The sequence below is a fragment of the Hemitrygon akajei genome, chromosome 21 (assembly GCF_048418815.1).
Source record: "Hemitrygon akajei chromosome 21, sHemAka1.3, whole genome shotgun sequence".
NCBI lineage: Eukaryota > Metazoa > Chordata > Chondrichthyes > Myliobatiformes > Dasyatidae > Hemitrygon > Hemitrygon akajei.
In genome coordinates, this window is record NC_133144.1 from 14,803,466 (window position 1) to 14,826,196 (window position 22,731).

A 22,731-nucleotide genomic window follows, 5' to 3' on the forward strand; every position below is an offset into this window, starting at 1 on the left:
GGGCTTTCAAAGAGCAATTCAATCATCACAAAACATCATAATTTTCAGGACAGTGGGAAATAAAGGAGAAAGAGTCAACAGACTGATGCACAACCGGGTGAACTCCCTCATTTTGTGCCCTGTACTTTGATAATTTCATTAATCTCAAATTTGCAATGCTGGATGCTTTCTCTGACAAATGACCCAGCTGCACAGTGACACAATGTTGAAATGACATCTCCTGAGAACAAACCTTCATGATAAAATAACACCTAGCAAAAATCAACATCTCCCAGTCACCACTTTCACAGCATCAAACAACTGTGAATACACTTTCACAATCACAAAACAACCCTAGACAACACACATTCACAGTGTTATCATACCCTGTGACAACAAAAATAAACACTGAAAAACATGGAAATCAGTCATACACATGATTTGGATTTAGTAGTGACCTGTATCAAATCTGAAGCAGGAGCTGCTTTTAATGTCAACTGAATTTCTGTGACAAATTCTTGGAATGCTCCAAAGTCTTAGACGGCCAATGAGGCACCTTGGAAATGACGTCATGGCTGCACTATTAGGAAGGGGCAGAGGGATGTAGGTATCAGTCTTGGCTTTTTACTGCCCTGATACTTCTTTTCCCTACTCCTTTATTCTTTGACCTCCCTGAACATTGGTTTCCCCGTGTCCACGGGAACAGTTGCAGGAGTGAGAAACTTTGCACTGGTTTGACTCTTTGGGGAAACAAGACAGATCTCTATTAACCAGCTTGTGAAGGCCATCAGCTGCTGGGAACTCTCTGAAGGTGAGCTTTTGTCTTATTTGTGAGGAGATGGTGTCAGAGTTTATGAAATGTTCGCAGCTGAATATAAATGAGCAACCTTAACATCCAGTCATTTAATGTGCTCAGCTCCTTCTCCAGCACCAGCAGCAGAGACCCGCTGTCACACCATAACGAACCTCACAAGTGCCTGTACAGGCAGGAGGCTCCCCCTCCCAATGCCAGCCTGCTCCTGCAGCTCTTAATAAGGCAGCCATCAATAACAATCATTGCTTAAGGAGCTGGAACTTTTACAAATGTTGGTTCCATCACAAAACACATTCCGCTGGACCTCTGACGGGTTTCTTTCTGATGAATTTTTAATTTTCTTAACAAAGAAATGTTTCTTCTTCAATTCAAAGAGATAGCTGTAAGTAATGTAGTGAAATGGAGCAGTCCCACCACTCGCTGCTTTTAATGTCAAGGCAACAAATTGTCAGGCACGTTTGATTAGACAGCCTCTTTTGTTCCTGACCTGCAAATCATGAGAAACATGTTCTTTGCATTTGAATATGATATGAGTAGGACTGTAATGTGCCGGTTATGAAGCAAGTGCAGGACTGCCCAAGGCAGCACCTGGAACAGGGGGTCACCCCAGCCCCCGACAGATGCAGCTCTGCCATTCGCACTGGGCTGGTTTATTAGGCCTAATGAGGAGGTCCTGTCACTTCCCCAGTGATTGAAAGAAAAAGATGAACAGAGCACTTGCGCTTACATCTCCATTGGCCGCACCACTTAAAAAATGACTGCTGGAGGCAGGAGGTATGGGGGGGGGGGGGGGCGGTGGAAAGCTGCAAAACTCTCACCGAACAAAGCGCTAACTTTGGCACAAGTTACGCACTGTCTCTCTAGTAGGAGCTATGTGCTTCCAGCCCACTGATTGCTCAAAGTCCTTTATTTAATGCTGATTGTTTAGTCTGAAAGCAAATGTTTAATTGTGCTCTTTACAGAACCCCAATCTTGTGCAGAAATTGGGGCGTACACCATGAACACAGAGCAGATCAGAATCATGGAAGGAGCTGTGTTTCTATTAGGTAAATAGCACTTTATTACTGTGCTACACATATTGCACTGAAAAAAATATATATTTAACTAAACAGGATAGATGGTTCACAACACTGTTTGATGAAATGATTTGTTAGAATGATTGCTATGAAGTATAATATAATCCTGCTACAATATCTGCAAGGCACCACATCTGTCAGTGTCACCCTGCTAAGTAGAAGTGTATAAAACGAATCCTGAAGCAGTGAGGTGATTCTGCACAGTCGAGCTGGGCTGGGCAGCTTTGCCTGACTTCAGCCAACAGTTCATCTTCTCAAATAGGCTCAATGTCAATGTTTTTTTGGACAAAATCTGACATAATTTCCATGAATTAAATAGAATGACATTTATTTATTGAAATACTGTGCAGAATAGGCCCTTCTGAACCTTCGAGCCCAGCAATCCCCCGATTTGATGCTAGCCTAATCACAGGACAATTTACAGTGACCAATTAACCTACCAACTGGTATGTCTTTAGACTGTGGGAGGAAACCGGAGCATCCGGAAGACACCAGTACACTCACAGGGTGTATGTTTTCCTTACCGGCAGCAACGGGCATTGAAACTGGGTCCCTTGCACTGCAAAACGTTGTGTTAGCCAGTATGCTACTGCGCCGCCCCAGATGACATGTGGTGAAGAGCTCAGAGAGGGTAAAGCATCACCGTTTCTTCCAGAGACCTTTAACAGGTATAGAGTTATACCTGGTATGAATTAATAATGGCACAGAAAGAGTCCATGGAAACAATCTGTCTTTATTTAACTGTATTCCTGGAACTTAATCTCTTTGTCACTTCAGTTCCCTTTTATTTTTGTCATTAACTTACACATGAGGAACTTACAGTGGTACGTTAACCTACCCGCACGTCTTTGAGTTGTGGCTGGAAGCTGGAACACCCATGGGGAACCTATGCATTCACAGGCAGAATGTGCAAGCTCCACACAGCTAGCATTGAACCCAGGGCTCCGGAGCTGTTAAGCAGCAGTACTATCTGCGTCATTACAAAAACAATGTGCTTTTATAGAAAACTCACAAATATTTGTTTTAACTGAAATATTTTATTGGATGAGTCGTTGTCAGTCATGCCCAGCTGGTTTCTGTGAAGGTCCTCAGAAACTGTGGGGTTCTAAAATATTTCAGTTCAGGTAACAACAAAGGATTCAACGTCTATTTATTATATATATAGGGGGGGAGAGAGAGATCATTCAAAAGCAGGGGCCATCCTTCGGGAACAGTGAGCCAGAGGAAGCAAGAGACTATCGTAGGCGGACACCTTCTCCGGCAGCAGCGATTGACAGACTGGAAGATGGCGTTGAACACTTGCCTTCCATGCTCATTTCGATGTTTTCGATCTTCCCTGACGCTTTAATTGGCGAGATCAGCAAGGAATGGAGTCGATCATGGGCTCCAAGCTTCTCTGAACCCTCTCAGAGACAGCAAAGTGCCAGGATCACTCAGTCATCCCAAAAAACACAATCGAATTGTAGACCTCAGGCTCCAACAGTACCAGAACCACATTTTGAAAGAAAAAAAATGTAAAAGAAGTGAATGAAGCAGTCTTGTGGACCATCTTGAGGATGTCACCCGTGGCAGTGTTGTTCAATGGTACCGTCCTCTTTTGGACAGTGGAAAGGAGTAAAACCTGCATATGCTGAAAATCTAACACTGCTGTAACACTCAGCTAGCAAGGTAGCCTGAAAGGTTCTTCCTCCACAGCTGCTCCCTGATTTGCTGAGTGTTTGCAGCATTTTCTGTGGTTATTTCAGATACACACCATGTAGAGCTGAGTGCTAGTCTGCTTTGCAGAAGTTCATAGTGCAGGAGGTCTACAGGTACATTGTTCCTATCTTGAATATAATTAGAGGATTTTTCGCTGCAAAACCCTGGTGCACATTTGGAACACCATATATGGCTGTGAATACCACCAATAGCCTGTCCGGATCCTACACATAGATGCCACATCAGAAAAGCTCAGCAGCATCACACACAAAATGCTGGTGGAACACAGCAGGCCAGGCAGCATCTTGGGGAGAAGCGCTGTCGACGTTTCGGGCCGAGACCCTTCGTCAGGACTCAGCAGCACCGCCACTTCCTTGGAAGGCTAAAGAAATTGAACCATTGAACCTCACCAATTTTAACTGATACACAATAGAAAGAATCCTATCCAGATGCATCACAGCTTGGTATGGCAATTGCTTTGCACATGACCAAAATAAACATGGTTCAGCACATTATGGAAACCAGCTACCCCTCAATGGAATCTGTCTACACTTCTTACTGCCTTTGTAAAGCAGCCAGTATAATGAAGAACCTTGTCCACTTTGGACTTTCTAATTTCTCCCCCCCCCCCCACCCCATCGGGCAGAGGATACAAAAGACTGAAAACACCAGGCTCAAGGACAACTTCTATTCCACTGTTATAAGATTATTGAATGGTTCCCTAATGCAGTAAGGATGGAATCTACCTCATCATGGCCTCTGCATCTTATTCTCTACCTGTACTACACATTTTCTGTAACAGTAACATTTTATTCTGTGTTATTGAAATGATCTGTATGGGTGGCATGCAAAAGGAAGTTTTCAGTATACCTCAGAAACATATAACAATGATAAATCTTTTTACCTCTGAAAAGGAATACATTTAGCACTGGAAGAAGTGCAGTGTAGAGCCAACACGAGGAAATCTGCAGATGCTGGAAATTCAAACAACACACATGAAATGCTGGTGGAAGGGTCTCGGCCCGAAACGTTGACAGCGCTTCTCCTTATGGATGCTGCCTGGCCTGCTGTGTTCCACCAGCATTTTGTGTGTGTTGCAGTGTAGATCCATTGGTTTAGCAGGTGCTTACTGTGTGCATTCACTATGCAGCTTGCATTTAAAATATGGTTGAATCAGTCAATGTGACTTTGCACTACTTAGTTAATTTAATATATAGATGGATATATGTATATAGTAGTATGTAAAGGTCTGAGGCGCACACACACACACACATATATATATATAGTGGACTGAGAGTGGGAAGGGTACAGGGAGAGGGGAGGGAGCGGGAAGCACCAGAAAGACATTCTGTAATGATCAATAAACCAATTGTTTGGAGTCAAATGACCATGCCTGGTGTCTCAGGGCTGGGTGACTGTCTGCACTCACGCCACACCCCCCCCCCCCAACTCCTGGCACTCCTCTGCTACCTGTCCCACACTTTTCCCGCCGTACTCCACGCTCTCCATTCCCAACTTGCTCTGTTTCCACCAAATTTACAAGCTTGCTCTCTGCATAAAAATACTACTGTACTATGCAAAAGTCATTGGTACCCTAGCTATATATACATGCCTAAGACTTGTATAGATATAGATATTTTTAATTTATAGCTTGTTTTATGTATGCCACTGAACTAATACTACAAAACAACAAATCTCATGACTTGCTGTGTCAGTGATATTAAACATGACTCTGATTACAGTATATACCGGTATTCACAGTGCAAATTCAAGTGTACATTGCTTACAAGGTTTCGTAGTGTGGCTTCCAAGTACTGTTTGTACCACCAGCCGGCATTCACTGTGTGAGCTTACTGTCGATTCACAGAGTAATTTATTAGCAGGACACACAGCACAGTGCTATGTGAATTGTCAGGTGAATCCAAAACCAAGGAGCTGATTATTGCCTTCAGGAGGAGGAAACTGGAGATCCAGGAGCCAGCACCCATCGGGAGATCTAAGGTGGAGAGGGTCAGCAACTTTCAATTCCTTCGTGTTATCATTTCAGTGGCTCTGCTCTGGGCCCAGAAAGTGAATGCAATTACAAAGAAACCTCTACTTCCTTAGAAGTTGTGAAGATTCAACATGACATCTAATACTTTGACAAACTTCTTATTGGTGGAGACTATATTGACTGATTTGCATCTCAGTCTGGTATGGAAACAGCAATATGTTTGAATGGAAAAGCCTACAACAGGTAGTGGATATGGCCCAGTTCATCATGGATAAAGCTCTCTCCTCTGCTGAGCACATCTACATGAGACACTGTCGCAGGAAAGCAGCATCCATCATCAGAGATCCCCACCACCTAGGACACGCTCTCTTCTCACTGTTGCTATCAGGCAGAAGGTACAGGAGCCTCAGGGCTTGCATCATCAGGTTCAGGAGCAGTTATTACCCCTCAACCATCACAGGAGAGGTATAAGAGCCTCAGGTCCCAGACCACCAGGTTCAGGAGCACCTATTATCCCTCAACCATTAGACTCTTGAACCAGTGGGTTCAACTTCATTCAGCTTCACTTGCCCCATCACTGAAATGTGCCTGCAACCTATGGACTCACTTCCAAAGAATCTTCAATTCATGTTCTCAATATTTATTGCTTATTTATTATTATTTTCTCTTTTGAATTTGCAGAGTTTGTTGTCTTTTGCATGTTAGCTGTTTGTCTGCCCTGTTGGATGTGTTATTTCATTAATTCTGTTATGGTTCTTGCATTTACATTCTAGAAGAAGATGAATCTCAGGGTTGTATATGATGCCATATATGTACCTTGATAATAACTTTACTTTGAACTTTGGCTCTGGAGCTTGGATTCACAATACTTTTTGCATTATCAAAACTGATTCACACCATCAGTTCATGATGGGGAGTGAGTTATTTCATTGTGAGGTGTGGGTAATTTATGGGATTCATTGTGGGGTGGGGTTATTTTTGGGATTCAGTGTGAGGTGGGGTTGTTTCTGGGATTCAGTGTGGGGTGAGGATTCTTTTTGGGATTCAGTGTGAGGTGGGGTTGTTTCTGGGATTCAGTGTGGGGTGAGGGTTCTTTTTGGGATTCAGTGTGGGGTGAGGGTTCTTTTTGGGATTCAGTGTGAGGTGGGGTTGTTTCTGGGATTCAGTGTGGGGTGAGGGTTCTTTTTGGGATTCAGTATGGGGTGAGGGTTATTTCTGGGATTCAGTGTGGAGTGAGGGTTATTTACAGGATTTGGTTTGGGTTGTGGGTTATTTCTGGGATTCAGTGTGCAGTGTGGGTTATTTCTGGGATTCAGTGTGCAGTGTGGGTTATTTCTGGGATTTGGTGTATGATGTGCAGTTACAGTGAAGTGTGGATTATTAGCAGAGTTTCACCAGGTAGGTTCTCATTTCATATTTGTTTTAATTCTCCCAATACATTTTGGGAGCATTCAATAATTTTGCTCTTTTAAAATGGGACTCAGTTTAAAATAAGCCAGTGATAGATTCAAATTTGCTAATTTTTTCCCAGATTTAAATTTGACAATGTATCATAATATTCATTTCTTGGTGTAAGTGTTTTAGAATTTGCTGCCCACGTAGTACTGTCCAGTTTCAATAGATCAAGTATATTATCAGTTGTTACAGCTACAAGCTGAATGAACAATATCACACCTCCCTGATGGCAGGGGCATGGTGCAATCTGTCCTGCTTCCAGACATCCCGCAGTCTACATACTGCCCTGGGTGTGTAGTCTCCAGGGCCAGGTTACTAACTGATATCCCTCCAGTTCTTGGGAGCTACTCTCCACCAACCTTGTCACAAATAGACAAGATGAATTATCTCACAGTCCTGTTATTATCATTGTCCCGTTTAATACCCATCCAGTACTTTCCACACTAATCAGGAGTAATCTGCAGTGAGTCAGAGTGATGAGAGGAAGTCTCAGTACTGGCCCTGATATCATACCATTGGGAGGATCATAACATGTGTGATAAACTACGTGAGCTTTAATTAACTACCTTAATTTACACATTAGGTGAAATTTCCTAATCTGTTAATTATGTTAAATGTTCATCAATTCTGCACTCAAGTACATATCCCTCCTGCCAATTCTGTAAATTGTGGTGGGTTTGCTTTATTAACCAGTTACCAGGCATTGTACACATATCATTCTCAGCTGCCTGGGAACAGGCATTTCAATCTTGTTTTTTGAGTGGATCCGCTTATCCAGCCCTATCTAAAATGGAATGTGTAAACTTTTTAAATGAAGATTCTTATAGTTATTCCTATATTAAACTGTTACTTTACTCTAACATACTCACAATTTCCTGTTTTTCTTTCATTAATTCACTATTCATTGTGACTTAATTCATTCCATTATCAGCCATTTCTGCTAGATTAATTACTCTTATTATATCATTAAGAAAACTCTCCATCCTCCTGCTTGTGAGCCCGGAGTTATCCCTACACCCACAACGGTGAGCAATGGTTACTAGCTTTCCATTTCCTCTCTCTCACTTCCCAAGCCTCAGTGACAAACAAAACAATTGCAGATGCTGAAAATCTGCATCAAAAACAGAAATCTGGTAACACCCAGCATGTGAGGCAGCCTCTGTAGGGAGAGCGAAAGAGAGAAAGAGAATGGTTCCGGTGGAAGAGTAGTAAGATACTGTTTGATCTCATGAGTGCTTCAAACATTTGTTTCTATTTTTGACTTTCAAGGTCTTTCAGTCCCTGTGAAAATTGTGAATCTTAAACCACATGCTACTGCCTTTCATCTGTAATCCTTCAGGTGCCTTCCACTAGCTCAGTCATTGGACCCTGGTCACATTTAAAACAACTGGAAGGTAGATTAGTTTTTGATGAGGTAATTATTAATTAATCAATTCAGCAAGTAATCAGTTAATTACTGATAGTTTAATGGAGTTATACTGGAGAACTCAGGCTAATCATCCACTTTCTCACTGGAGACCAACTGTGCCTTCGTCCAAGGCTCAGACTCGGGTTTTACCTTCCAGCTTTTCCTTTTTGCTTTTTCTCAGGGTGAGATAATGAATGATTTCCCCTTCAAATTTTAATAATAATAATTTATAGAGCAGTTTTCATAGAGACTTTATAGTGGGGTAAAGATTTATGGTAAAATAAGATAAACATGAAAATAAAAGATGTTAGTTAAAAGCAAGGTTAAATAAATAGGTTGTGAGCTGGCATTTAAAAGTGTTAGCTCAGTCTGCATCTCTTATAGTGTTAGGGATTGAATTCCACAGTTTAAGAGTATAGTTCAAAAAAGCTGACCTGCTAATTATCTTTTGAAGAAGATTGTTTCAATTTAAGAGACTGGCGGCAGAAGACCTGAGAGCTCGAGCAGGATTATAAAACATAAGTGATTCTGTGATATGTTCCAGCCCCAGACTATTGAGAACTCTAAAAGCAAGTAAGAGAACTTTAAAATTAATTCTAAAAGACACAGGAAGCCAAAGCAGAATAGTTAGAATAGATAGGCTCCCTGGTTTCAGTTATAAGTCTAGCAGTGGTGTTCTGAATGAGATGAAGTTTTTCCAAAAAATTGATTTGGAAGGCCAGTGAAAAGTGCATTGCAGTCTTTTAGATATTAAGGTGTAAATTAGTTTTTCAGCATCATTAAATGACAGAAATGAATGTACCTGTGCAATATTTCTTAAGTAAAAATGCTGCTCTGGTCACTTACTTTTTGTGGGATTTAAAATGCAATCTGAATCAAGGAAAGCACCCAGGCTTGTTACATCTGATTTTACAAGGGGAGCCAATTTTCCAAGTTTATGTAGGGGCTTTAGTTCAGCTAGTGAGCAGCAGTGCCGCTCTTGTATCAGTTACTCTAACCACCTAACATCAGTGAGATTAATACTTATTTATTGATTGATAATCAGGCTACGTGTTTACTGTGGGTAGTCAGAGGGTGACGTTACGGAGTTATCAGCCTTCATCTTACAAATGATGGCAGAGGTTCTCAATGCTGTCTGATTCTCAGGAATTGTATCTCAGCTGTCTCTCAGGAATTGTCTGATATAAGTATCAGAGTCATCGAGACATACAGCACAGAGCAGGCCCTTCACCCACCCATATATACTCATCCTATTTTATTCCCTCACATTCTCCTCAACATCTCTTTCCCCCCCACCCCCGCCATACCACACCACACCTGCATATTAAGATCAAGTTACAGCAACCAATTAACCTATTGATTACTGATCTACCAAACTTTGTACTGTGGGAGGAAACAGGAGCACCCAGAGAAAACCTATGTGGCCATAGGGACTGTGTTCTGATGGATTGGGTCCAAGCATCTGTTTTGGATATTTTGAGAATTTCATCGTCCTGATTTATGTATTCTCTTTAATGCAAAATTTAGCAGTTTTGTTACAGTTTGATACATCCTCACTCACATTTCTGCTGTCCTAATCTCAAAACATGCAATTATCTGTCTTTACTGTTGCAACTTCAGTCAATCGTGCGCAGTTCCACTCCTCGCAATTCCTCTGAGTTTAGAACTCTTCAGACTGAGCCAACTTCATCTGCTCTCTCTGTGGGTAATCGACATTTCCAGTCAGCTTCAACAATCCCAACCCAATGCCACACTTTTCCAAAAGAAGTACCTAACCCCCTTTACAATTTATCCTGTAAAGGTAGAACAACGTATGAATCAGCCCTGCAATGGCAGTGTTTATATAAACCAGGTTATTTAATGGAGTTGTTTACTTGTGTGTTATTTGACAGGTGTGAGGACATTTCACCTTCATGGGTAAACTGTACAGTGAGCACCACTGAACCAGCTCTTTCTGTGATATTATGAGGCCCCTTACACACCAATCCACGCACGATTCTTCAACATTCACGAGCTGACTGGGATTGATAAGGGGAACCTTCTGGTTAGTAGTAAGGAGAAAGGATGGATTTAAAGTACATTGTATGAGACACAGTTTTCAACTGTTAGAGTCATAGGAAAGTACAGCGGAGAAACAGGCTCTTCAGCCCATCTCGTCTGTGTTGAACTATTTAAACTCCCTACTCCCATTTGACCTGCACTTCCATATCTCTACCACCCATGTACCTATCCAAACTTCTCTTAAGCATTGATACGGAGCTCGCATGCATGACTTGCACTGGCAGCTCATTTCATGCTCTCATGACCCTCTATGTGAAGAAGTTTACCCTCATGTTCTCCTTAAACTTTTCACCTTTCACCCCTAACCCATGATCTCAAGTTATAGTCCCACTCAATCTCAGTGGAAAAAGCCTGCTTGCATTTCCCTGTCTATACCTCTCATAATTTTGTATACCTCTATCAAATCTCCTCTCAATCTTCTAAGTTCCAAGGAATAAAGTCCTTACTGATTCAATCTCTCCTTATAATTCAAGTCCTCCAGTCCCAGTAATATCCTTGTAAATTTTCTCTGTACTCTTTCAACATTATTTACAACTTTCCTGTAGGTAGGTGACTAAAACTGCACACAATACTCCAAATTAGGCCTCAGTGATGTCTTGTACAACTTCAACATAACAACCCATCTCCTGCATTCAATACTTTGATTTGTGAAGGTCAATGTGTGAAGAGCTTTCTTTCTGATGCTATCTACCCATGTTGTTACTTTCAATGAATTATGGACCTGTATTTGCAGATCTTATTGTTCTACAGTGTTCCTCAGTGCCCTACTGTTCACTGTGTAAGACCTACCCTGGTTGGTTCTACTGAAGTGCAACACCTCGCACTTGTCTGCATTCAATTCCAACTGCCATTTTCAGTCCATTTTTCCAGCTGGTCCAGATTCCTCTCCAGATTCAAATCAAAGACAAAAGACATGTTTTAAAAATTTAGTTGATTACAGACTTTCAACCGCATAAATCTGTAAGACATAAGAGCAGAATTAAGCCATTCAGCCCATCAAGTCTGCTCCGCCATTCCATTATGGCTGATTTATTTTTCCTCTCAAACCTGTTCTCTATCCTCTCCCTATAACCTTTGATTCCCTGACTAATCAAGAACCTATCAATCTCTGCTTTAACTATGTCCAATGACTTGGCTTCCACAGCCATCTTTGACATTGAATTCCACAATTTCACTACCCTCTGGCTAAATACATTCCTCATCCTTGTTCGAAACGGATGTCCCTCTATTCTGAGGCTGTGGTCTCCAGTCTTAGACTCCCACATTATAGGAAACATTTTCTCCACATCCACTCTATCTAGGCTTTTCAATGAGAACCCCCACTTCTTTGAAACTCCATCAAGCATCGGCCCAGAGCCATCAAACACTGCTCGTACCCTTTCATCTCTGGAACCTCCCTTTTGTTCCTTTTCATTCTCATGAACCTCCTCTAGACCCACTCCAATGCCAGCACATCTTTTCTTAGATAAGTGGCTTAAAACTGCGCACAGTACTTCACGTGCGGCCTGACAAATGCCTCATAAAGCCTCAGCATTACATCCTTGCTTTCATATTCTAATCCTCTTGAAATTAATGCTAACATTGCATTTGCCTTTCTTAGTAAGTTACAAATTAACCTTTAGGGAACCCTGCATGAAATTCCTTATAATTATAACCATTAACTCTTCACTTGGTCATACAATGTCTTTCTTTTCAAGTGTAATAGATATTTCCCAGCACAGGAGGAACACAAGATATCAAAGCAGGATAGACCATTCAGGCCCCACAGTTTCTCTGTCACTCAATAAGATCATGGCTGAACATCTTCCCCAGGTTTTAGCATTAACCCTGTAATTCTAATTTCCTTTAAATCTAAAGTTTTCTCTGAAAGATTCAGTGACTGATCCTCCACAACTTTCTGGTTTAGAGAGTTCCAAAGATTCATCACCTTTTGGAAAAAGTTCTTATCTCAGAACTGAACAGCCAACAACTTACAGTAAAACCGTGACTTCTGTTTCCAGACACACACTCCCCATTCAAACATCGGCTCTGCATCTACCCCATCTGAATTTTCTGTAATTTATTCATTTACTGAGATACAGCATGGTTTAGGCCCCTCTGGCTATTTGAGCTATGCCATCCAGCAACCCCTGATTTAATCCTAACCTAATTATGGGACAATTTACAATGATCAATTAACCTACCAATCAGTGCACCTTTGGACTGTGGGAGAAAACTGGAGCACCCAGAGGAAACCCAGACAAACTCCTTACAGGGAGCTGTGGGAATTTGACATCACCCCTTATTTTGTTAAGCTGGAGAGAGACAGAGTACAGCATATCCTTCCTTGGGTAAGGAAACCACAGCAGCATAGTGATGTTATTATAGCTTGGGGTATTCCAGAATTTGGAGTTCAATTCCACTGTCATTCTGTAAGGAGTCTCTGTACATCCTCCCTGTGGAATGCGTGGGTTTTTTCTGAGTCCTCTGGTTTCCTCCCACAGCCCAAAGGCTTAGTGGATAGGTTAATTGAACATTTTAAATTTTCCTATGACTAGGTTGGGGTTAATTGGGTTTGGCATGGGTTGCTGGGGTGGTGTGGCTTGAAAGGCCTGGCGGGCCTGCTCTGCACTGTATCACCAAATAAACGAAACATCTGCATCGTCAGGCATTGTTCCACAACGGATGGATGGCATTGTTAGCAAAGATTCACTTGGAGGATTGGCAGGGCAGTGTGCTTTTTAATCATGAATTCATCATATGGCATCATGGAGGATTAACAGAGATTCACAGTGTGTATTCACTTAACAATGTGCATACTTGGCAGAGGTTCAGTGTGCAGTGGATCCACAGCACAGTGAGGATTACTTACAGAGATTCATAGTGGGGTTTTACAGTGAATTCTTAATACAGTATACATTACAATGATTATATGGGGATTCATACAGCCCTTACAGTGTGGTACAGATTACAGAATCAGGTTTATTATCACTGACATACTGGATTTTGTGAAATTTGTTGTTTTTAGCAGCGGTACAGTGCAAGACAAAAATACTCAGTTACAATATTTTATTTTTTATTGTAAGAGAGGAATAGTCAGGTAGTTTATCAGCAGAAACTCGGTGCTATTCCATTCCCAAGAAGGTTAAAGGAGTGAATTTGCTGTGTTTTACAGCATACTCCTAAGTTACAGAGGGGTTGTGTTCTAGAAACCGTTCAAATCCAGATTTTCCATAATGTGAAAGCTTGACAAAAATTGACAAAATGAGTTTCACATTTTGTATTGAGTTATATTTTCCCACAGAAATTATGCAATAATTATTTTTTGTTTCATATCTTAATGTTTTTGTTAGTGATTTGTGAATTTCATAAGGACAAACTTCACTTACCTGAATTGGTGCACCTGCAGGGTACACTGACTTTGCAAGCACTTGCACTGCTCTACTTGCTTTCCACCCATGACTGAGTGGTTGAACACAGCTCCAACACCATTTTCAGGTTTGCTGATGGCACCACTGTTGTGGGCTGTAACGAAGGTGGTGATGAATCAGCATACAGGGGGAGATTGAAAATTTGGCTGAATGAACAACCTCTCACTCAGTGTCAGCACGACCAAGGAATTGATTGTAGACTTCAGGAGAGGGAAACCAGAGGTTCATGAGACAGTCCTCAACAGAGGATCAGAGGTGGACAGGGTTGGTAACTTTAAATTCCTGGGTGTCTCTATCTCAGACGACCTGTCCTGGACCCATCATATAAATGTAATTGCAAAGAAAGCACAACAGCACCTCTGCTTCCTCAGAAGTCTGTGGAGATTCGGCATGTCATTAAAAACCCTGACTAACTTCTATAGATTAGTGGAGTGTATTGACTGATTGCATCATGGCCTAGTATGGGAACACCAATGCCTTTGAACGGAAAATCCTACAAAAGGTAGTGGATTCAGCCCAGTACATCACAGGTAAAGCCTTCCCAACCATTGAGCACATCTACATGAAATGCTTTCACAGAAATGCAGCACCCATTATCAGAGATTCCCACCGCCCAGGCATACTCTTTTCTCACTGCTACCATTAGGTAGAAGGTACGAGTGCCTCAGGACTCGCACCGCCAGATTCAAGAACGGTTACTACTCCTCAATCATCAGGCTCTTGAACAAAAAAGGATAACTATACTCATCTATTGAGATGTTCCCACAACCAACGATCTCACTTTAAGGACTCTTTATCTTGTTATTTTATGTTCTTGTTATTTATTTCTATTTATTTATATTTGCATTTGCACAATTTGTTGTCTACTTGATCTTTCATTGATCCTGTTATAGTTATTCTTCTATAGATTTGCTGAGTATTCCCGTGAGAAAAAGAATCTCAGGGTTATATGTGGTGACATATGTACTCTGATAATAGAATTTATTTTGAACACTGTAGTTCCCAGTGTACACTATTATTAAGGATTCAGAATACATTTCCACAGTGCTGCTGTAATAATTGCACAGATTCACTCTAAGGATCAGCAATGCTATGTGCACTTGAAGCCAGGATTCAATGTGTGGACTCACCATGAATTTGAACTTCAGTATGTGATTTTAAAAAAAATTTGCTGTGTAAATTGGTAGAGGAATCCACGGTGCACTCTGCATCATCAGCAGGTATTCAACCTGTGGATATTCCGCAGATTTACCTATACCAGCAGGGAGCCACAGTGTTGACTCATTGTGCGAATTACTAACGTATTCATAGTTTGGATGTAAAGGAGAGTGCATTATTTGCATGCATAGTGAGAACTTAAGGTGGATTTACAGTGCATTCTGTTTTCTGGGACTTACATTGTGGATTGGCAATGAACTCACAGCGCTTTAGGGATGGTTGGAAATTAAACTGCGTTCATAGTGCAATGTGTAACTGTTTTTAAATCTACAGTTAACGGATGCGTTCTTTACATTGCCATTACTAGTTCCCTTGAGAAGGTGATAGTGAGCTGCCTTTTTGAAACGCTGCAGTGCTTTGGGTGTAGCTACACCCATAATGCTGTTAAGGAGAGAGTGGATTTACAATGCTGTGTATAGTATTGACGACTGTTTACATTGTGGATACACATTGAAAAGGGAGTGCAATGTGCATTGTTGGCAGAGCTTCACATTGTAGGTGAGAACAAAGTGTAGCTTATTCAGGGGTATCCTTGTGTAGAATGCAAGGAGGAATGAGTCACTGTTGAGGCTGTAAGATTTTGAAAGGAATTGGTTGGGGAGATGCAGGGAAGGTACTTCCTTAAAGTTCAAAGTACACTTACCAAATTATGTATACCATATATAATCTTGAGTTTCATTGTCTTGCAGACAGCCACAAAACAAAGAAACAATAGAACCCATTTAAAACAAACCCACACAATATAGACCATCAAACACCCAGTGTGCAGGAAAAAATGAACAAGTGGTGCGAACAAAAAAAGAAAACAAATAACACAGTACATGAAACGCAGTGTTCCCGAAAGTGAGTTCACAGCCACACAGCCAGTTCAGCGCTGCAGGTCACAACCGCATATCCAGCTTCAGTGCTGCCTGAGTCAATGAGCCCTAGGCATTGGCTAAACATTGGTTCGTTTTTCGCTGTCGGGCCCAGACCCCAGCACTTTCATATGGCTTGGAATTTCAATCCGGCCCCAAGTCTATTCCAGCAATGGTTGCTGCAGCCATACCTATATTCTCAAGAGTCCATTTCGCCAAAACTTTCAGAATACTGCAAAAACTCCAGGTCATACAGACAGTTCAAAAACACAACTTCCCTAAGGGAAATTACAGTGATCGTAGTGCAACAAAAGTATAATTCATAGAATTGTTAGTAGTTTTGTTGCTGCTCACAAAATGTCAACATGTCTCGCCAGTGCCATCCTGGAGGAGTATGCAGTAAACTAGAAGAAGGAGGCAGATTGAGAATGGAACACTCTTAACAACTCTCCCTAACCACAAGAGCAGAGTGAATGCTCCTGTGTTTGGAGACAATTTTTTGGAGATCTCCCTTCAGGAGTGCCTGTCTGTAGGCCTGGAAAATCGCTGTGCTGCCCCCGAACAAGAAAGTGTTCTTCACCAGCCTCTCTGGGTCTCTTACCCACTGGGATCTACCCATGCAGTGCCAGACACTGCCATAGAAGAGTGCCACTTGCATTGCGTTTAGTCCTCAGAGGAGCTGGTTGTACAGATCATAGTCGTGCTGTCGTCAGAATCAGGTTTATTATCACTGACTTGTGTCGTGAATTTGTTACTTTGTGACAACAGTATAGTGCAATGCATAAAATACTACAATAAGAAATATATATAAAGTACAAACAGTGCTAAAAGAGCAAAATTGTTCATTGAGTGTGCATCCTCAGGTTCCTGCACCTTCCCCCCCCCCCCCCGAAGTGAAGGGAAGAGGGCATGTTCAGGATGGCAAGGGCCCTTAATGATGGAATTCAGTTTCTTGAGGCACCTTCTTCTGAAGATGTCCTCAGTGGTGGGGAGATTAGTATCCATGAAGGAGCCTCTGAGTCCACAATTCTCTGCAGCTTTTTTCAATCCAGTGCATTGGAGGCTTTAGACCAGGCAGTGATGTAACCAGTCAGAATGTTCTCCACGGTATATCTGTAGAAATTTGCTAGCGTCATATCAAAACTCCTTAAACTCCTAATAAAGTTCAGCCACTGGTGTGCCCGCTTCATGATTGCATCGGTATGTTGGACCCAGGATAGATCCTCTGACCCGTTGACACTCAGGAACTTGAAGAGGCTCATCCTTTCCACTCCGGAGAATTGCAGGAATTAACATTGCTCCGAGTGAATGTTGTGGTTGGGCAGACAATGACCATCCCAGCATATGAAAACTTAACATCTAGTTTCATAAACTCCACAGCTAAGGTTCACAATCTCAATGGAACTCCACAAGCCACATTGGGGTGATCAGTAATGTTCAAAGCCAAGATATTGTGGGGCAATTCTGGAGATTTATTTTTGCTACCATCAGCACAAAGGCATAGACTGTTTTGTTTATTAATTGGTTTGGTTTATTATTACTTTTACATGTACTGAGATAGAGTGACAAACATGTATACAAATCAATGCATTACAACAGTGCATTGAGGAGGTACAAGGTAAAAGAGTAACAGAGTGCAGAATAAAGTGTTACAGAGAAAATGCAGTACAGGCAGACACAAGGTACATGGCCATAACAAGGTAAACTGGAATCAAGAGTCCATCTTATCATTTTAGTGGACCATTAAATAGTTTTAATCAACAGGAAGATAGAAGTTGTCTGTGAACCTGGTGCTATGTGCTTTCAGGCTTTTGTATCTTCTGGCCAATGGTATTTGTTTATTATTGTTACATGTACCAAGATACAGTGAAAAACTTGTCTTACATACTGTTCATACTATTCTTGCATATAGTTCCTGCAATTCCCGGGAATGGAAAGGATCATACAGATCAAATAATTACACAGTACAGTGAGATTGGAAAAGGTGAAAGTTGACAATACAGAATGAAGTGTAACAGAAAAATGCAGTGCAGGTAAAGAGTAGCATAATGAGGTAGATTGTGAGGTCAAGAATCCATCTTATCGTGCAGAAGATCCATTAGGATAGAAAATGTTCTTGAGTCTGGTGTTCCAATCGAATGTGGAGGGAGGGGAAAAGAGACAATAAGGTGCAAGGTTATAACGAGGGAGTGAGAAACAAGGTGACAAGGCCATAATGAGAAATTCCTGTCAAGATAGCAGATAAAAGCGAGTCTGCCTCTGAAGACTGGGTGTGAGGAGAACTCACTGCTGGAAGCTCTCTGAAGGCGAGCTTTTGTTTTATTTGTGATGAGATGGCGACAGAGTTTATGAAATGTACACAGCTGAATATAAATAAGCAACTTTAATTGCAGTTTATTGTGCTCATCTCTTTCTCAAGAATAGCTGCCCTGCCATGATTACAGGTCGTACAAACGGTGAAGATCTATAGCAGTTTTGTTGATTCATAAAAAGCAACTGTTATTCGACCACCACCATATAAAATAACAAAATATTAGAACAGTGACAGGTTTAACCATTACTCTGTCCATTGACTGGGCAGACGGACAGTAGCAGCGAAATATCTGAGCCTCAGATTTGGCAGAAGAGTCACTATTTTCTATGGTGGGAAACAGACAGTCAAGATTTCAGGTCGAGACTCTTCATTGAGACAAAATGATAGGAGGTGGCCAGTATAAAGAGGTGAGGGGAACAAGAGCTTGTGATAGGTGGATCTAGGAGAGGGGAAGGGAGTACAATATTCAGCAAATGGGTTTCGTCGAAGTTCAATTTTGATTTCCCAATTAAAATTCATTTCTTTACAGGCAGTGAACCCCAAGAATGCACGTGCCCTGGTCAAGATTTGACATTTACTTGTATTGGACTAGTGGATCTAAATGTGTTTACTCCAAACCTCTTGAAATCAATGTGTTAAGTATGAATTGTCACCTTGCAGTGTCATGTGATGTCTGCAGGTAGAGTCACAAATCTTCCAAGCTAGATTGTCAGCTCTGCATCATGGAGTTCCAAAACATCAATACCATCTAGGTACTTAAAACATGGTGACGACAGTGGTGTATGTGCTTGCCTTCATGGGTCGCAGAGTCACAACGCTGAGTGCAGGAGTTGGGACATCATTTTTCAGCTGTGCAGGCCCCCATTGCAACCTCACATAGAAAATAGGTGCAGGAGTAGGCCATTCGGCCCTTCGAGCCTGCACCGCCATTCAGTATGATCATGGCTGATCATCCAACTCAGAACCCTGTACCTGCTTTCTCTCCATACCCCCTGATCCCTTTAGCCACAAGGGCCATATCTAACTTCCTCTTAAGTATAGCCAATGAACCGGCCTCAACTGTTTCCTGTGGCAGAGAATTCCACAGATTCACCACTCTCTGTGTGAAGAAGTTTTTCCTCACCTCGGTCCTAAAAGGCGTCCCCTTTATCCTTAAACTGTGACCCCTCGTTCTGGACTTCCCCAATGTCGGAAACAACAACTCACCTGCAATACTGTGCAGTTCTGCTTGCCATACTACAGGAAGGATGTGATTAGGCTAGTGAAAGTACAGAAAAGATTCACAAATATGTTTCTAGAACTGGAGTTCTCAAGTTATAAGCAAAGACTGGACAGGCTGGGACTGTTTCCCCTCGAGCAAAGCAGGCTGAAGGCTGACACTATGGAGATTTATAAAATCACGAGGGGCACAGTTAAGATGGTTGACCACATCTTTTCTTCAAATACGGGTGCCTAAAACTACAGGGCATAGGTTCAACGTGAGAGAGGAAAGATTTAAAGGAGTTCTGAGAACAATTATTTCACTCACAAAGCAGTGGGGATATGGAACTGGATATTTGCCTAGCTCCATGGATAAGAAAGTTTTAGAGGGATATAGGTCAGATGCAGGTAAATGGACTAGCTCAGGAAGACATGGCGTAGATGGGTTGGGTCAGAGATTTTTTACCATGCTGTATGACTCCTTGGCTTGGTTTTGGAACCTTGGTGATTCATTTTTAATTTAAAGAAGACACATATTCCTTGCAATTTCCAAACTCTTGCTTTATCAGAAATGAGACCAAACCACAACATCACTGAAATGCGATTTGAGTGTTCAGCACCGTCTACCAGCCTCTCGCTCAGTGCTGCCAGAGAAGGTGTCTGCTTGTGGCAATTTCTCACTCCCTCTCACTCGCTGCTCCCAAGGGAAGCTCCTTGCATCCGATGCTGTCAGAGGATGTTGCCGCGGCAAGGTTTAATGGATGCAGATTGTAGATTTGGACTCTGATTCTGTTTTATGATGTGTTCTAGTTCTGGTCGTTCTTTATTGTTACTACTTTTGGGTGAATTTTGAATCATGGGGGTCTGCAGATAATGAACACTGAGCTGAACCGTGGTGAAATAAACCTTTTGATTTTGTGTTTTATATTCTGTGTTTTAGTTTTTTTTTGTTGCTATTTGCATTTTTTTTGCATGCTTGGGAGGAGGAAGGGGTTTGATGTTTTTTGAACGAGTTGGTTCCATGGTTCTTCTTTGTTTCATGACTGTCTGTAGGGAAGAAGAATTTCAGGGTTGTATAGTGCATACATATTTTGATAATAAATGTACTTTGATTTTGAAATGTTAATACAAATAATTCAAGAACTGGAAGTTTTTATTATGTGGAAATCTCATATCTAGTAGCAGAGTTTCTGAAATAACCTGTGACATTAATCAGAATTTAATCTCAACCTAGTTGAAATCAATAGCAGATAAAACACGACAAGAAGGAGAACAAGGTTTGTGACCAAAGAGCAGGGAATAGATGGTTGTAAACAATCAGCTGGTACTTTTAGATGTTTTTGTTTGTTGTCTCAGGAAGAAGCTGAACAAAATGAGAGATAATTAATTAACACTCTTTTATCTCAGCTTAAACTGTGTGAAACAACTTAACTTCTGTTGTAATCCAATCATTTTAAAATGACTTTAATGTAAAATTCTAGTCTACCAGGCCATATCTTACATCTAAAAACTATTAATTCTTCTAAGGTATCAAGGGGTTGCTTGTTAAAATAAAATACATTGATGTCTACAATTAAATCTTTAATATGCAAAATATCACTCGAGTGGTCATGCAAACTTTAAAAATTATCAAGTTAAAAAAGACCATGGTCTTTTCTAATACAAAAACAGAAAATGAGGGAAATACTTAGCAGGTCAGACAGCATATAGGGAAGAGAAACAGGTCAAAGACATGTCATCTGAATTGGGGAGGACAAAAAAAGAAACTTTTTACACTACAGTGCAGATGATGTGGGGTGAAGATGTTCCTGATGGTAAAATTGGGGTGACTACGAGGATAAGTTGCAAACAAGGTTTGCGGTCAATGAGTAAGTGGAGCCATTAGAGAAAGCCAAAGAATGAGGGAGCTGTGAAACGCAAGAGAAGAGAAGCACATCATCCAGGTCAGTGGAAATGTGATCTACTTCCTTTAAGATAAATAGAAGGAAAAAAAGGGAGGAGGGATATGTCAACGAACAAGCAGAGCTGGTATCACCGAGGGACGACTGAAACAAACAGAAATCAACTTGCCTGAAGTTGTAGATTTCAAGTCCAGAAGGCTACAACATGCCCAGAGGGATGATGTGGTGCTGTTCCTCGAACTTGAGTTTGGCTCAATGTAGGAGGCCACAGATCTATAGGTCAGAGTGGGAGTGGGTGGGAGGAATTAAAGTTACAGAGAATGGGAGGCTCAGGATAGCCCAGGTGGGTTGAACATTTGGTGGGGTAGAAGGTAAGGACCAGAGAAACAATATACTTGCTCTGCCTGGAGGCAAAGGAATGAGAGCAGGGGCACAGGAAATGGATGAGATGTGGTCAAGGATTTTGTTATCAATAATAGAGGGAAAGGCATAATTTGAGAAGAAGAAAGATTTTTCAGAGGCACATATATGCAAAGTCTCATCATTGAAGCAAATTTGATGGGACAGGGAGAATGGCATAGAGTTCTTACAGGACACAGGGTTAGACAGAGTAGTTGAGATAACTGTGGAGTCAGTAGGCTTGCAATGGATGTCACCAGCCAGCTCATCACGTAAGATAGAGAACAAGAAATCCAGAAAAAGATGGAAAGAGTGAGGACAGGAGGAAAACTGGCAGCAAAACCAATGAAATTGTTGGGTTTTGCATGAGTGCTGGAGGCAGCAACATTGATACACTGGAAAAAGAGTTCAGGGAGTGGTACCGGGTGGGACAGAAAATAAGACCATTCCACATGTCTTACAAAGGACAGGCATGGCTTGGAGCAATGCAAGTACACAAAACTACATGTCTGACCTGGAGAAGGTGAGTGGAGTTGAAGAGGTTGTTCAGTGTGAGCAGAGGTTTATCCAGGCGAATCTGTGTTGGTGAATGGAATTGGTTGGGCCTCTGCTATAGGAAGAAGCAGAGGACACTTAGAACATTCAGATAGACAGACAGAACAGTATAGCACAGTACAGTCCCTTCAACTCACGATGTTGTGCCAACCTTTTAACCTACTCCAAGATCAATCGAAGCCTTCCATAGCCCTGCATTTTTCTTTCATCCATGTGCCTATCCAAAAGTCTTTTATATGTCTCTAATATATCTGTCTCTACCACTACCCCAGCAGCACTTACCACTCTCTGTTTAAAAAAAAACACTACCTCTGATATACCCCTATAATTTCCTCCAAAAGTTATGCCCTCTTGTGTTAGCCATTTCCACCCTAGGAGAAAGGTGGAGACTAG

General features: G+C 41.5%; 1 long non-coding RNA gene across 1 annotated transcript in view; it reads left to right on the forward strand.

The window, feature by feature from the left end:
* Positions 1-615: 615 nt before the first annotated feature.
* The window catches only part of LOC140714097 (uncharacterized), a 154,755-nt gene continuing 132,639 nt past the window's right edge, over positions 616-22,731 (forward strand). Inside the window, exons 1-2 of the long non-coding RNA XR_012095826.1 lie at positions 616-790; positions 1,756-1,839. This is a non-coding gene — a long non-coding RNA (uncharacterized lncRNA). The remainder of the gene's footprint in view (positions 791-1,755; positions 1,840-22,731) is intronic.